The sequence below is a fragment of the Macaca mulatta genome, chromosome 1 (genome assembly GCF_049350105.2).
Source record: "Macaca mulatta isolate MMU2019108-1 chromosome 1, T2T-MMU8v2.0, whole genome shotgun sequence".
Taxonomy (NCBI): Eukaryota; Metazoa; Chordata; class Mammalia; order Primates; family Cercopithecidae; genus Macaca; species Macaca mulatta.
Genome location: NC_133406.1, coordinates 80,954,059 through 80,967,761, shown reverse-complemented (window position 1 = coordinate 80,967,761; position 13,703 = coordinate 80,954,059).

The following is a 13,703-nucleotide window of genomic DNA, read 5'->3' as shown; positions in this document are numbered from 1 at the left end:
CTGGGGCCTACTTGAGGGTAGAAGGTGGGAGGAAGGAGAGGATCAGAAAAAACTGTTGGGTACTAGGCTTAGTACCTGGGTGATAAAATAATCTGCACAACAAACCCCAGTGTCAAGAGTTCACCTATATAACAAAACTGCCCTTGTACCCTGAACCTAAAAGTTTTTTTAAAAAAGAAAAGAAAAGGGGCTGGGCATGGTGGCTCACACCTGTATAATCCCAGCACTTTAGGACACCCACGTGGGTGGATTGCTAAGCTCGGGAGTTCAAGACCAGCCTAGGCAACATGGCGAAACCCCGTCTCTACAAAAAATACAAAAATTAGCCAGGCATGGTGGCATGTACCTGAAGTCCCAACTACTTGGGGGGCTGAGGCCAGAGAATCTCTTGAACCCAGGAGGTGGAGATTGCAGTGAGTCGTGTTTGTGCCACTGCACTCTGGCCTGGTTGACAGAGCAAGACCTTGTCTCTAAACAAAACAAAACAAAACAAGAAAGAAAAGAAAAGAAAAAGAAGAAAAGACAAGAAAAGAAAAGAAAAGGATATAATCAGCCAAATTCAAAATGTGTGAAATGCTACAAGGTAAAAGAACTAATTTTTTCCAACAAATAAATGACAAGAAAAAAAGAGAGAAGAGGAAACTACTATAGATTTTAAGAAATTTAAGACATATCAACCAAACACAATGTGTACATAGACCTTGTTGAGATCTTGACTTGAATAAATTGACTGTAAATAAGGCTTTTGGGGAAATGTGAACACTGAGTATCTATCTGGTAATACTGGGTTTTTCGGTTTTGGTTTTGTTTTTTGAGACAGAGTCTCACTCTGTCTCTCAGGCTGGAGTATAGTGGTGCGATCTTGGCTCACTGCAACCTCTGCTTCTCAGGTTCAAGTGATTCTCCTGCCTCAGCCTCCTGAGTAGCTGGGATTATAGGCGCACACCACCACACCTGGCTAATTTTTGTAGTAGAGACAAGGTCTCGCTATATTGGCCAGGCTGGTCGCAAATTCCTGACCTCAAGTGATCTACCTGCCTCAGCCTCCCAAAGTGCTGGGATTACAGATGTCAGCCACCATGACTGGCCAGGTAATACTGTTTTGTTTAGTTAATAGTGAGATAATTGTATCAAGATTATGTATTTAAGAGTTATTGACTGGGTGCAGTGTGGCTCATGTCTGTAATCCCAGCACTTCAGGAGGCCAAGACAGGTGGATCACTTGAGATCAGGAGTTCAAGACCAGCCTGGCCAATATGGCAAAACCCTGTCTCTACTAAACACACACAAAATTAGCTGGGCATGGTGGCATGTGCCTGTTATCCCAGTTACTCAGGAGATTGAGGCATGAGAATTGCTTGAACCCAGGAGGTGGAGGTTGCAGTGAGCCAAGATATCACCACTGCACTCTAGCCTGTGTGACAGAGTGAGACTCTGTGTCCAAAAAAAAAAAAAAAAAGTTATCATTTAGAAGACATGTGACTGACATTTATGTAAATAAAATAATGATAATTAGAATTTGCTTTAAAATATTTCTGTAGAGATAGGTGCAGGGAGGAGGAACAAATGAAGTAAGATTGGCTATACACTGGTCATTGTCGACGCTATGTAATGGGTACATGGGGGCTCATTATACTATTCTTTTTTTGTATATGTCCAAAATTTTCTACTATTAAAAGTTTTTTTAAAATTTAAAATAAAAAATAAGTAAAAATGGGAAATTTAGAGGTAGACACTCACACAGAAGTGTCAGATGAAGATGAAGGCAGCAATCATAGTGATGCTTCTACAAGCCAAGGATCACCCGAAAACCACCAGAAGCCAAGGGAGAGGCCAGGAACAGACCCTCCCCACAGCCCTCAGAAGGAACCAACCCTGCTGACACCTTGATCTTGGACTTTCAGTTTCCAGGACTGTGAAACAAGACATTTCTTTGGTTCAAGCCATTCCATTTGTGCACATAGTTATGGCTGCCATGGAAAACCATCCACAGTGGGTCGGTTCCTATGGAGGTGGGGTGAGTGACGAGATGTTCCTGACTGTGCTGACAACGGAGAACAAGAGAGCTTAGGTGTGGATGGGAAAATAACTAGAAACTTCCCCTTGATCGCTCAGCATCCTATTCCTTCCCTGTCACTTCGACGTCTCTCTTTCTTGAATATGGAAGCAGCCCTGGGCCCAGCTGTTGCAGGTGGCCAGGAAGGAGCCTGGGAGGATGACGGGGTTCCTGAGCTGATGGAACTGGGCTGTGAGTAGGCAGAACCCTGTTCCACCACACACACCCCAGTGGAGGTCAGTACCCCAAATCTGACACCAGGATGTAGCGTGTCCATGGAGTCTGTCTGCTGACACCTGTCCCACCCTCCCCTGGCCTGTAACTTTGAGAGAGACAGCAGAAGACACAATTCCTACCTATGTTGCTGCCATCCTTTATTCAACCCATTATCAGAAGTGATGACACATTGCAAAATGCTCAGGCCAGTTGAATTTCTGCAACAGGGCAAGGCAGTTAAATCCTGTCCTTCCTAGAGTCTCATTGACCAGGCTTTGAATCCCAATTCTACCATGGATTAGATTTGCAACTTTGGGCAAATTGATGAACTCTTCTGAGCTTTGGACTAATAATAGGATTTTGTGAGTAATACCTGAGATAATGCGTGCACAACACCTTGCATGTTGTTTAGCACCCACTAGAAGTGCAACTAACCCTAGCTGTTATTGCTAGTTTTTCTCTTGCTCCATCTGCATTCCTGAGATGTGCATAGTTACTCTGTGTTTGGTGTTGGGAAGAGCTGCAGAGAGTTGTATCCTCTTCCTAAGAATGGTAACTGAACTGCCCCCTTGGGTCCGGCCCTTAGCCCAACGAGGCAGCAACAAAACCAACAAGCCAAGTCTGTTTACTCTCCTGGTCTGTAATTTAAAATGTGTTTGATGCTACTTTTTTTCTTTTTAGGACGTTCTGTATCTGTGATGAATGCCCCTGCATATATTGTATCTTTCAGTAAAAACAGTGGCGTTTCAGTAGTGTTACCAGCCAAGCTGCTTAACTCTCACATTACAGATGTCAGTGAAGGCCCTTGGTAGGTATTGTCTAAAATTAGATTTATCTGCTTATGTACACAATTATACTCTCATGAGTTTGAATGTTGGGGAAGGATCAAGGAAAAGACCAGACCATGAGATGGCAGTAGCACACAAGAGCTTTATTTGGATGAGGCTCGGACAGACTGCACGGAAGGGGAAGTCCCTCATGGCAGGAGGCCTTCCAGAGGCAGTGGCAGGGCCACCAGAAGAAAAGGGCAAGGACATTCCCAGGGGAGAGGAGTATCAGAGAGGAGGTTACAGGTCTAGCAGATGTTACAGGTCTAGAGGAAAAGAAAAGGGGCCAGGTGCAGTGGCTCACACCTGTAATCCCAGCACTTTGAGAGGCCCAGGCGGGCAGATTGCTGAGCTCAGGAGTTTGAGACCAGCCTAGGCAAGCATGGCGAAACCCCATGCCTAAAAAAAAAGATTTAAAAATTAACCAGGCATGGTGGCACGTACCTGAAGTCTCATCTACGTGGGGGGGGACTGAGGCTGGAGGACTGTTTGAACCCAAGAGGGTTCATGGTGGGGAGCATCATGGTGAGGAGTCTCTGGGTCAGAGAGCTCCAAAGAACAGCAGCCATTTGGGGTCTTTTGTAGCTCTTACCTGTGGTGAGAGGGTGCTGGCTGTGGTTTTGCAAATTATCAACGCAGGCAGGCTCTAAATGGGCAAATAATATTTGGGCCACATTTAAAGCAATTGGGTGTGCCAGAATTTGAGTTTGGTGCTGGCAGTCTTGAGTTAACGGTCCTGGGCTGTGGTGCAGAAGTAAACAGCATGGGGGCCAATACACAGGGGGCTGTCTTGAACCCGTTCATACAATCCATTTATAACCTGTTTATAACTTGTTTATAACCCATTTATAGCACATACCCCTATGCAAATACCTAGCAGATAGCATGCAGGACCTATTTGCCTGGCCTCCTTCAATGGCATCACATTCTGTACCACCACGATGGTTAATATGGACGAGCCCTAGCAGCTGCCCAGTGAAGTCCACACACTACTGACCAAACCAGCTCAAGTCCTTAGTTGTCATGAAAATAATGTGAGTTCCCACAGCCGTAAACGGGAAAGCAGCAAGAGCTGCATGAGCATCCCCAGAACCCTGATCTTCAGGGTCATGTCCCCACTTGTAGTTCTCAGGCTCCTGCCGAGGGTCAGAACAGAGCTGAAGTCACAGGGTATCAGAAATGGGTAAGCCCAGCCTCAGCTCACAGAGGAAGCGCTCAGCTGATGGATGATTGTGTTATCTCAGTGAAGCCACATGACAATATACTTGGCCAATGGAACATCTTGTTCAATGGATCTCCAAGTTGGTTGTAAAATTAAAGTAAAATAATGCCATTATATGTAAGATGTCATTGATTGTAAGATGCTCCTTTATTTGATGTACCACTAATAAATAAAAACACTGACATTTAAACAATGACAATTGCATAACACATCTCCTTGTTCAATGTTAAATATGAAAAAATGTGCTTTAGAATTATGAGATGCAGTAGCAAAAACTACTCTCTGTGTATGAGGCATTTGATCTCCCTGGGCCTCAGTTTCCCTCTCCACCCCGCACCAACCCTTCCACCTTCTGATGTGACACGGAAGGTCTCTAAAGTCCCTTTCTGCTCTCACATCCTATGGTTTTGGTCCAATCCCTTCCTTGTGGGGCCTCAGGTTGCTTTCCACAGCCTAGCTCTCCCCCTGGGAGATGGCGTCCCTTGGGGCAGCACTTTCAGAGTTTCACTGGGTCTTATCAAGAGACATTGGCACTTGATTTTCTTAAAAGCAGAGCACACCTGGAATATTGTCATTATCCAAGACTGAAGTAGAGCGTTTCTCAATTGCCAGGACTGCAGGCAGCAACAGCAGATGTAGGATGAGGGCAAAGGTGGAGACAGTTGACCCCAGCCTGCAGCGGCCACCATTTGCCCCCTTGACCAAGTCAGGAAAGTAAGAACTGTGTAGGCCTTCTTCTTCTCCTGCCTTAGACCTTCCCACGCAGTCCATCACCAAGCTCGGCCAGTTCTACCTCCTAAGTGTTTCTAACTCTACTTCCTGCCATCCCCAGGGTCTGGCTCACTCATCTGGATTACTGTGATAGCCTCTTACTCAGTGGTTCTCAGCCATAGGTCCACATCAGAATCACCTGGGGAGCCTTTCAAAACTCTCCACACCCAGGCCCCACTCCATACAAATTATATCAGGATCCCCTGAGGTAGGACCTGGGCATTGTTTAAGGTTTACCCCAGGTGGTTCTCATGCAAAACAGATTAAGGATCATTGTTCTAATGAGGAGCTTTTAAAAATCCTGTGGCCTTCCCATGGCCTAGGTCATACCCCAGAACAATTGCATAGGATCTGTAGGGTGGGACCCAGGCCTGGGGGTTCTATAAACTGCCTGGAGACTCCAGTATACCTCGGGATTTTGCATCAGTGCTCTGAGAACTACTCCAGTCTTCTTATTCCTTTTCCACGTGGCAGCCAGAGGGAGCATTCCAAGAACAAATCCAGCCATGTCACCCATGTCACCCTCCAGCTAAAATCTTTTTTTTTTTTTTTTTGCATCAATCAACCTTTAATGTCCAAAAGAGGCGTGGATGCAGAGCATAGGAGATGTGGCAGGGTCTCGGGCCCTGCTCCAGAAATGAGGGAGAGATGAACACAAACTAGACACTTTCAACAGGCCACACAGTCTGGGAGGGCAGGGTGAAACACAGATTTGGACATTCATAAAAAAATAAAACCTAAAATCAAGCACTCAATTTTGTGCCCACTGAAGGGTTTGATAAAGGGAACTCAGTCACCACCCAGGTCCCCCTTCCCCTGCCAACATCACAAAGCAAGCTCGGCACACACTAAGGGCTGAGGGAGGGGTATTCTCCTGCCTCCCTACCAGCCCCAAGAATGGACTTGAAAATAAAAGAATAAGCTAGATCCCCCACCCCCCACATTGTCAACCCTACATGAGAGTTTTGAAGGCGACTCATGAGAATCAGCAGCTCAAATGGCAATGACCACCCCATCCCAAACCCCACCCCACTCCTATTTCATTAACAGACAAGATTTCCCCTGCATCCTCCTCAGAATCTCCTCCTCTCACGGCCCTGCTCCATCTCCTGCTATCTGGCTTCATCACTGCAAGACTGACCTCCTCCAAGGCTCCCAGAAGCTCCTCTTAGCTCTTTATCACTTATATCCTCACCTCCCACCAGAGACTGCAACGATCCACAGTCACTGTCCCTCTGCACTGAGACCCAGCTCCAGAGCAGATGGCAGCACGGTCATCCTGTCCTGGGTGGTTTAAATGAGGTCAGGCGCTGTGGCTCATGCCCATAATCCCAGCACTTTGGGAGGCCAAGGCAGGAGAATCACTTGAGCTCAGGAATTCAAGACCAGCCTGGGCAATATAGTGAGACCCCATCTCTAAAAAGTAATTTAAAAATTAGCCAGATGTAGTGGCACACACCTGTGGTCCCAGCTACTTGGGAGGCTGGGGTGGGAGAATCACTTGAGTATGGAGGTCAAGGCTATGATTGCACCACTGCACTCCAGCCTGAGTGACAGAGTGATACCCTGTCACACACACATACACACACACACACACACACACACACACAATCTTTAAATTGGACCTCACACACGCAATCTTTAAATTGGACCTTACTGCTTTTAGGATAAAATGCAGAATTCATTTATTTATTTATTTATTTGAGACGGAGTCTCGCTCTCACCCAGGCTGGAGCGCAGTGGCGCGATCTCGGCTCACTGCAAGCTCCGCCTCCCGGGTTCACACCATTCTCCTGCCTCAGCCTCCCGAGTAGCTGGGACCACAGGTGCCCGCCACCACGCCTGGCTAATTTTTTTTTTTTTTTTTGTATTTTTAGTACAGACGATGTTTCACCGTGTTAGCCAGGATGGTCTCGATCTCCTGATCTCGTGATCCGCCCGCCTCGGCCTCCCAAAGTGCTGGGATTACAGGCGTGAGCCACCGCGCCGGCTCATTTATCTTAAAACAGCATGTTCTAGGGCTGTTCCTGAGCTGTGTCCAGCCTCCAGCAGGGGGAGCCTGGGAGGCATCCTGGAGCAGAGGAGATGCTCCGCTGAGCTTTCCGGGTTTAGAACTCACTAGGAGCTGGAGAGCCAGATGAGGGGAGGTTATCGGAGCCAAAGGAGTCATCCGGAGTCCATCGACCTGGAACCGGGGGAGCCGTGCACCTGCGTCGTAATACTTGTGGTGCTCGTCTAAGATTGTTCTGGAGAGCTGACCCTCCCCACACGCCTGCAGGAACCCTGCTCTTTGTCTGCTAGCTTGTCTGTTTCATCTCCACATTCTCGGTGATCAGCACAGCGCTTGTCTGGCACATCCCAGGAATGTTTGTAAAGGAGAGGGAAAAGGAAGCAAGGAAGGCTGGACTGCCTGCTGTGCCCCTGGGGCTACCCAAGGAGTCGGGAGAGCGGACGGTAGAGTGACTGCCATGATCAGTTCCAAGCTGAGAGTTTAAACTTTGTCCTAAGGACAACAATGAGATGTCGTGGAAGTGTTTTAAGCTGGAAGGGACATGACTGGATTGCAATTTTGAAGAAATAATCCTGCTACAGTGAGGAGGTTGGGTTGCAAATATATTACCTGAGAGCAGAGAATATTAGTTAGTAGACTTTTTTTTTTTTCATTTAGAAATTCAGGAGCAAGGGGTGAGGGCAGAGGAAATGAGGCCCGAGCAAGTGGGACCCCAGGGCTCTGATCCGGCTGCGTTTTGAGGCCAGGCCTGAGCACAGGAATGGGGGTGCCGGCTGCTCTGGGGTGGTGACATGAAGCGCACGGGGCAGCCAAAAGCTGTGAAGCGGCCACAGCAGGCTGGTAAGCCCAAGAGGCGTTCACAGGAAGGACCCAACAAAACCTACCCTGGACCTCAATTTACCCATCCATAAAATGGGATAATATGGGTACTGAGCTCACAGGGTCTAAAAGCGATGAGGCGTTTATCTCAGCAGCTGGCACACAACAGGCACTATATACATGTTAACTGCTGTTATTATTTAAAAGAGAAGAGGCTGTAGTTGGGGTCAGTAGGAAGCAGAGCAGGTCAGGGCAGGTGGGTTGGAGGTGGAGCTGGGTAACGCCCTGACTTCTGGTATGTGGTGCTGGGATCCCTCGTCTAGAGGCATGGGGGAGCTGGTAAGGGAATCAGACTGCTCTGCCTGAACGGGAGAGATCTGAAGTTGACTAGAAGGAGAGGGAGGAGTCAAGGATGGCCCCAGGATTCCAGAGACATTCCTGAACACAGAGTCATGAGTGGGCTGCAGGTAACACGGCAACTTAGATCAAAGCCCTCATCCATGAGAAGTCAGCAGGCCTCTGGAGCTTAGGAAAAAGGCCCAAGTGGCAGGTGCAGGTTTGAGAACCATCAACACAAAGGGAGAGGTGGGATAGGGTGCAGAGCTTGCAGAGTGAGAAACCTGAGGTTAAGGACGGAGCCCTGGAAAAAAATGCATTTAAGGGGAGAGTAGAAGAAGAGATGCTAGAAGTGTGGGCAAAGGAGAGGTGGGGTTAGAGGCAAAAAGAGCAGCAGCACAGAGGCCAGGAGGCCGACTCCAAAAGTAAGGGCCCCTCAGATAACCATGTGGCGAAGCAGTGGGTGAGTGGGTGGATGGTCATCGTCAAGTGCTGCTTGAAAATCCCATGAGAGAAGGCCTGAGAAACATGACCTTGGCTTTCGCTATGAGGAGGTCACTGATGAACTCCCAAGGATGTCAGGAAAGCATCAGGCAGTTGTTTTGGGGGAATGCATGGATAGGAAGGTGGAGGCATCAAGTGTAGACAGCTGCAGCAAGCAATTTGGCTGTGAAGGGCAGAGGAGCTATAGGGTGTTTAGGAGGGAGACATGGGGTTGACAGGTTTCTGTTCCAAGGTGCAAGAGGCTTGAGGACTTGAAGTGCTCATGGAAAGGAGAGAGGAAAAAGCTGAGGACTTGGGGAAAAGAGGAGGTCCCTGATTGGGGGTGGGTAAGAAAACAGACACGGACAAGGGAGCCTCCAGAACACTACAGAGACCCTGTGGGAGCAAATGAGTGTGGAGCGGGGGAAGGAGGAGAAGCGTGAGGCGGGGACTCCCAAACCTCTACGCAAATACCAGTGGCTGTGTTTATAGGCAAGGCCATAAGGATGCATCTGCACTTGGAAGAAATAGAAGCCAATTCTGAATAGGATAAAACTCCAAGTCTTTACAGAGCTGGCAGCAACCTTGTTGCAGCAAGAACCGTTTAAGCTGTTTTGCATCTAGACTCTAACCCACCCCCTTTTAGCATATAGAAAACGTATTCATGGCTGAACTGCTTCCTTGTTTTATGTGTTTTTAGGAAACTTTCTTCAGTGGTATTTTCAAAGAATATAGTTGAGTGTGTGTGTGTGTGTGTGTGTGTGTGTGTGCGCGCGCACGCATATGGGTGCATGCAATTTCATCTTGTTTAAAGTTTCAGCTGGGAAAATTAAGCCATACAGATTCGTAATGGAAAGAAATGCTCACTCTCATAATAATCTGATGTGGCACAGGAGCAGGCAGTGGATCTGTTACACGTTTTATGTGTGTTTGTCAGGCAGCGCGTAATTGACATTACAGCGAACACTGAGGAATTCTTTCTCCCACCAGATCTCTCCTCATTAATTGCACTTAACTTTCATGGAAAAAATTTTCCTTGAAGTGTTCCATGATCTGAGTCATACTTGGAGTGAATCTTTTGGGGAAAAAGTGAGCTAAAATTGCTTTAACTGTTTTTGACTGATGGGATGTTGGAAAACACAGACACACACACACACACATTTTTCTCTCTTCTTTAAAAGAGAGGGAGGAAAAAAACCACTGACCTATTTTTACACTCACGCAAGTCACTAGCAGTGGAGCTGTAAACTCCAAACTTGGCAAGGCTGGGGCTGACATCTTTGAAGAGGCAAACCCAGCCAGCTCAAAAGAAAAAGACCACAGACATCACAAAAGTTTAAAATCCTGCATCTGAGCCTACAGAGGGAAATATTTCCTATCCAGAATTTCAGCAAACCTCATTATAGCAGCCCCACTAAAAAGCTTCAGGGATATTGCCAACTGCCATTTCTTTTCATTTAAAACAAGGCTGAAAAAAAAAAAAAAAAAAGAAACAGAAAGCAAAGCAACATTTATCACCCAGCAGCACAATGAGAAATTAGCAAACTCCTAAGCCTGAACTTCAAAGACCTAAGCTCCCGCAGACACCTTCACTGACTCCAGAGACAATTGCCAGAGTTTTTCAGGATTGATGTGGGTATTTAAATCCGCATTTGAAGACAGAGATAATACAATTTCAGGCACTGGGGAGCTGAATATCAAGCCTGTGAGAGGAGTAAGGAGAACAGAAGATCGTATTCCCCACAGTGCACCTTTAAATTCAAACACAACAGATCTCCTATTAAAAAATAGCTCAGTTTGCCAGGTGCAGTGGCTCACACCTGTAAACCTAGCACTTTGGGAGGCTGAGGTGGGTGGATCACTTGAGGCCAAGAGTTCGAGACCAGGCTGGCCAACCTCATCTCCACTAAACATACAAAAATTAGGCCGGGCGTGGTGGCTCACGCCTGTAATCCCAGCACTTTGGGAGGCCTTAGCAGTTGGATCACAAGGTCAAGAGATCGAGACCATGCTGGCCAACATGGTGAAACCCCGTCTGTATTAAAAATACAAAAATTAGCCGAGCCTGGTGGAGTAGTCCCAGCTACTCAGGAGGCTGAGGCGGGAAAATTGCTTGAACCCAGGAGGCAGAGGTTGCAGTGAGCCGAGATCACACCACTGCACTCCAACCTGGTCACAGAGTGAGACTCTATCTCAAAAAATAATAATAATACAAAAATTAGCCAGGTGTGGTGGCACATACCTGTAGTCCAGTTACTCAAGAGGCTGAGGCGCAAGAATCACTTGAACCAGGGAGGCAGAGGTTGCAGTGAGCCAAGATCGCGCCACTGCACTTCAGCCTGGGCGACAGAGCGGGCCTGTCAAAGGAAAGCTCTAAAAACAAGGCTCAGCTATCCCCAAGGACAAACTGTGATGCCCACAACCTCACAAGAAAAAGTTAGACTTGGGCGGGCGCGGTGGCTCACGCCTGTAATCCCAGCACTTTGGGAGGCCGAGGTGGGCGGATCACAAGGTCAGGAGATTGAGACCACAGTGAAACCCCGTCTCTACTAAAAATACAAAAAATTAGCCAGGTGCGGTGGCAGGCGCCTGTAGTCCCAGCTACTCAGGAGGCTGAGGCAGGAGAATGGCGTGAACCCGGGAGGCGGAGCTTGCAGTGAGCCGAGATTGCGCCACAGCCTGGGCGACAGCACGAGACTCCGTCTCAAAAAAAAAAAAAAAAAAAAAAGAAAAAGTTAGACTTGACCTGGCTTATCTATAAGGGAAGTGCTCGGTCCATGCCAGCTGTGGGGCTAGAGGAGACTTCCCCATATGCATAGGGTTTGGAGTGAGCTACACACCCTGAGGAGACAAAAGGCCAGGAAGTCAACAGAGCATGGGATTTGGAATCACAGGACCCAAGTTCAACATCCAGCTCTGAAAATTGTTGCTATTGCAAGTTACTTCTTCCAGTTTCAGGTTCTTCTTTGCAGGGCTGTGGTGAGACCTGGCACAGGTATGTGTCCAATAAGCAATTCCTGCATGTAAAAATAATAGTAGTAGAGGCACCTGAGTCACAGGGTCTGCCTCTGCCATTTATTTCTTGTGTTTCAGGCAACCCCAGCTTCTTTGGGCCTCAATTTCCTCATCTGTGAAATGGGGGTGATGATGATGGCGACAATGATGACAGCTACTCTATCTAAAGCACACTCCTGTGTGCTCCCATGCATTCTCTGCTGGTTCTTGGGGGAGCTTCCATTATATGCCACATGAATATGTAATGTGTAAAATACATATTAATCCACATTGCATAAGTATTTACACATTTCCAATGATGTGAGTGTGTCGGGGGCTGGTTCTCTCTCCCAGTAAGCCAACAGCAGGGCTCCCCCTGACCTGGTTTGAATATGGGCACTGACAAAGACTCTTTGCTCAATGCAAGCCTTTAGGCTCCTCTGAGTCCTCTACTCAACTAGGTATGACTTTGGGCTTCACTCTGTCTTTGTAGAATCCAGTGTGAGCAAGAATCCTATTGTCAGTTTAGCAACAACTCCCCACCCTTGGAATCCAATCACCCTGGGTATCTTCTCAGCCTGGCCTGCCTGCAGCGAGAATTCTGTGGTCAGTCTAGCAAAAATGCCTCCTCTTAGTAATTTTCCATCCGCGGACACCCACTCTGCTCCTGGGCTATGAATCCTCACTTGTCCCTGTTGGACTCGGTTGAGTCAGTCTCTCTCCCCACTGCAAGACCCCACTGCAGTGGTCCCGAGGGCTACTGTGATCCCCCAGTCAATAGAGTCTGCCTTACCATCTGTAACAAGTATCATGAGTAATTTTTTCTTTGACAGCACCCCAAAGTCACGGGGCCCTCTGAGGCCAGAGCATTCAGCAGCACCAAATCCCAAGGTAGCAAGGGGACATAATCGTTATCATTGGTTACTGGCCCACTGGAGTTTGTAATCACAGGAACCACGTTCAAAGTCCAGCTCCTGGCAAGAGCTGATCTCCTGGAACAGCCTCAAAGAGGGCCCCTCCCCAGCACTCTCCTCACTGCCCTTCCCTACCTTGGAAACATCTTCTGGCCTCAGATCTCCTCCGCATCCTCAGTTCATTATGTGGCCCTGCTCCAGCCCTGGGTTCTTTCCAAATTCTCCCTCCACCTAGACCAGCTGCTTGTCCTCCCAGGAGGGCCCTGACTCAAAGCCTGTGGCGTCAGGTCTGGGGGTTGTGAACCCGTTGTTCCCTAATCTCTCGTTACAATCCGTCTCGAACACATTGTCCCTGAAGCCATTATCATTCATTTCAAACAGAATTTATTAAGTGGGAAGAGACGCTCTGAGACTCTCAGGCAAATTCCATTTCTTTGGTGTGGAAAGAAAACAGTCACTCGGGGCAGCCTGGTTTCCATCCACTACAGTGCCAAATGCCTCCGCCTTCTTTCCTGAGGGCCTGAGATCAGAGAGAGCAGCAGCCGGCCTTGTCAAACTCGGGCCCTTCAAGTAACTTCCAAAACCTCCAGGGGTGTGGCCAACGTTGTTGAGAATGGCAATATCTGCAGAGGACCTTAGGGCGAGCCTCTCCAAAACTGAGAAAGTACAAGGTGTGGGGCATGCCTTTCATTTCCATTCTAGCCCCTCCACAGGTACATGGGGAGCCTTGGCTGTGGGCGACCCCAACACTGTGCTAAGGCTGGCATAAGGGAACGCGATGGGCTCCCAAGCAGCCTTCAGTTTACAGGCGTGCGCCTAGCGCCTGCCGTGCACAGTGTGGTATATTAGGCACTGTGGGGATGGGGCTGGGGAAAAACAAAACTCAGACCGTACACGTGCACCAGCATCAACTGGAGAAGACAAACATATGCGCCACAGTTAATTAGCCCTACAAAACAGCACCGGCTAATGAAGTGGCACTGGAAATAATGTGTGTGATATATTTACTGTAATTTAGTTTGGTTTTTGCCAGAATAACACAAGTTCAGACGTG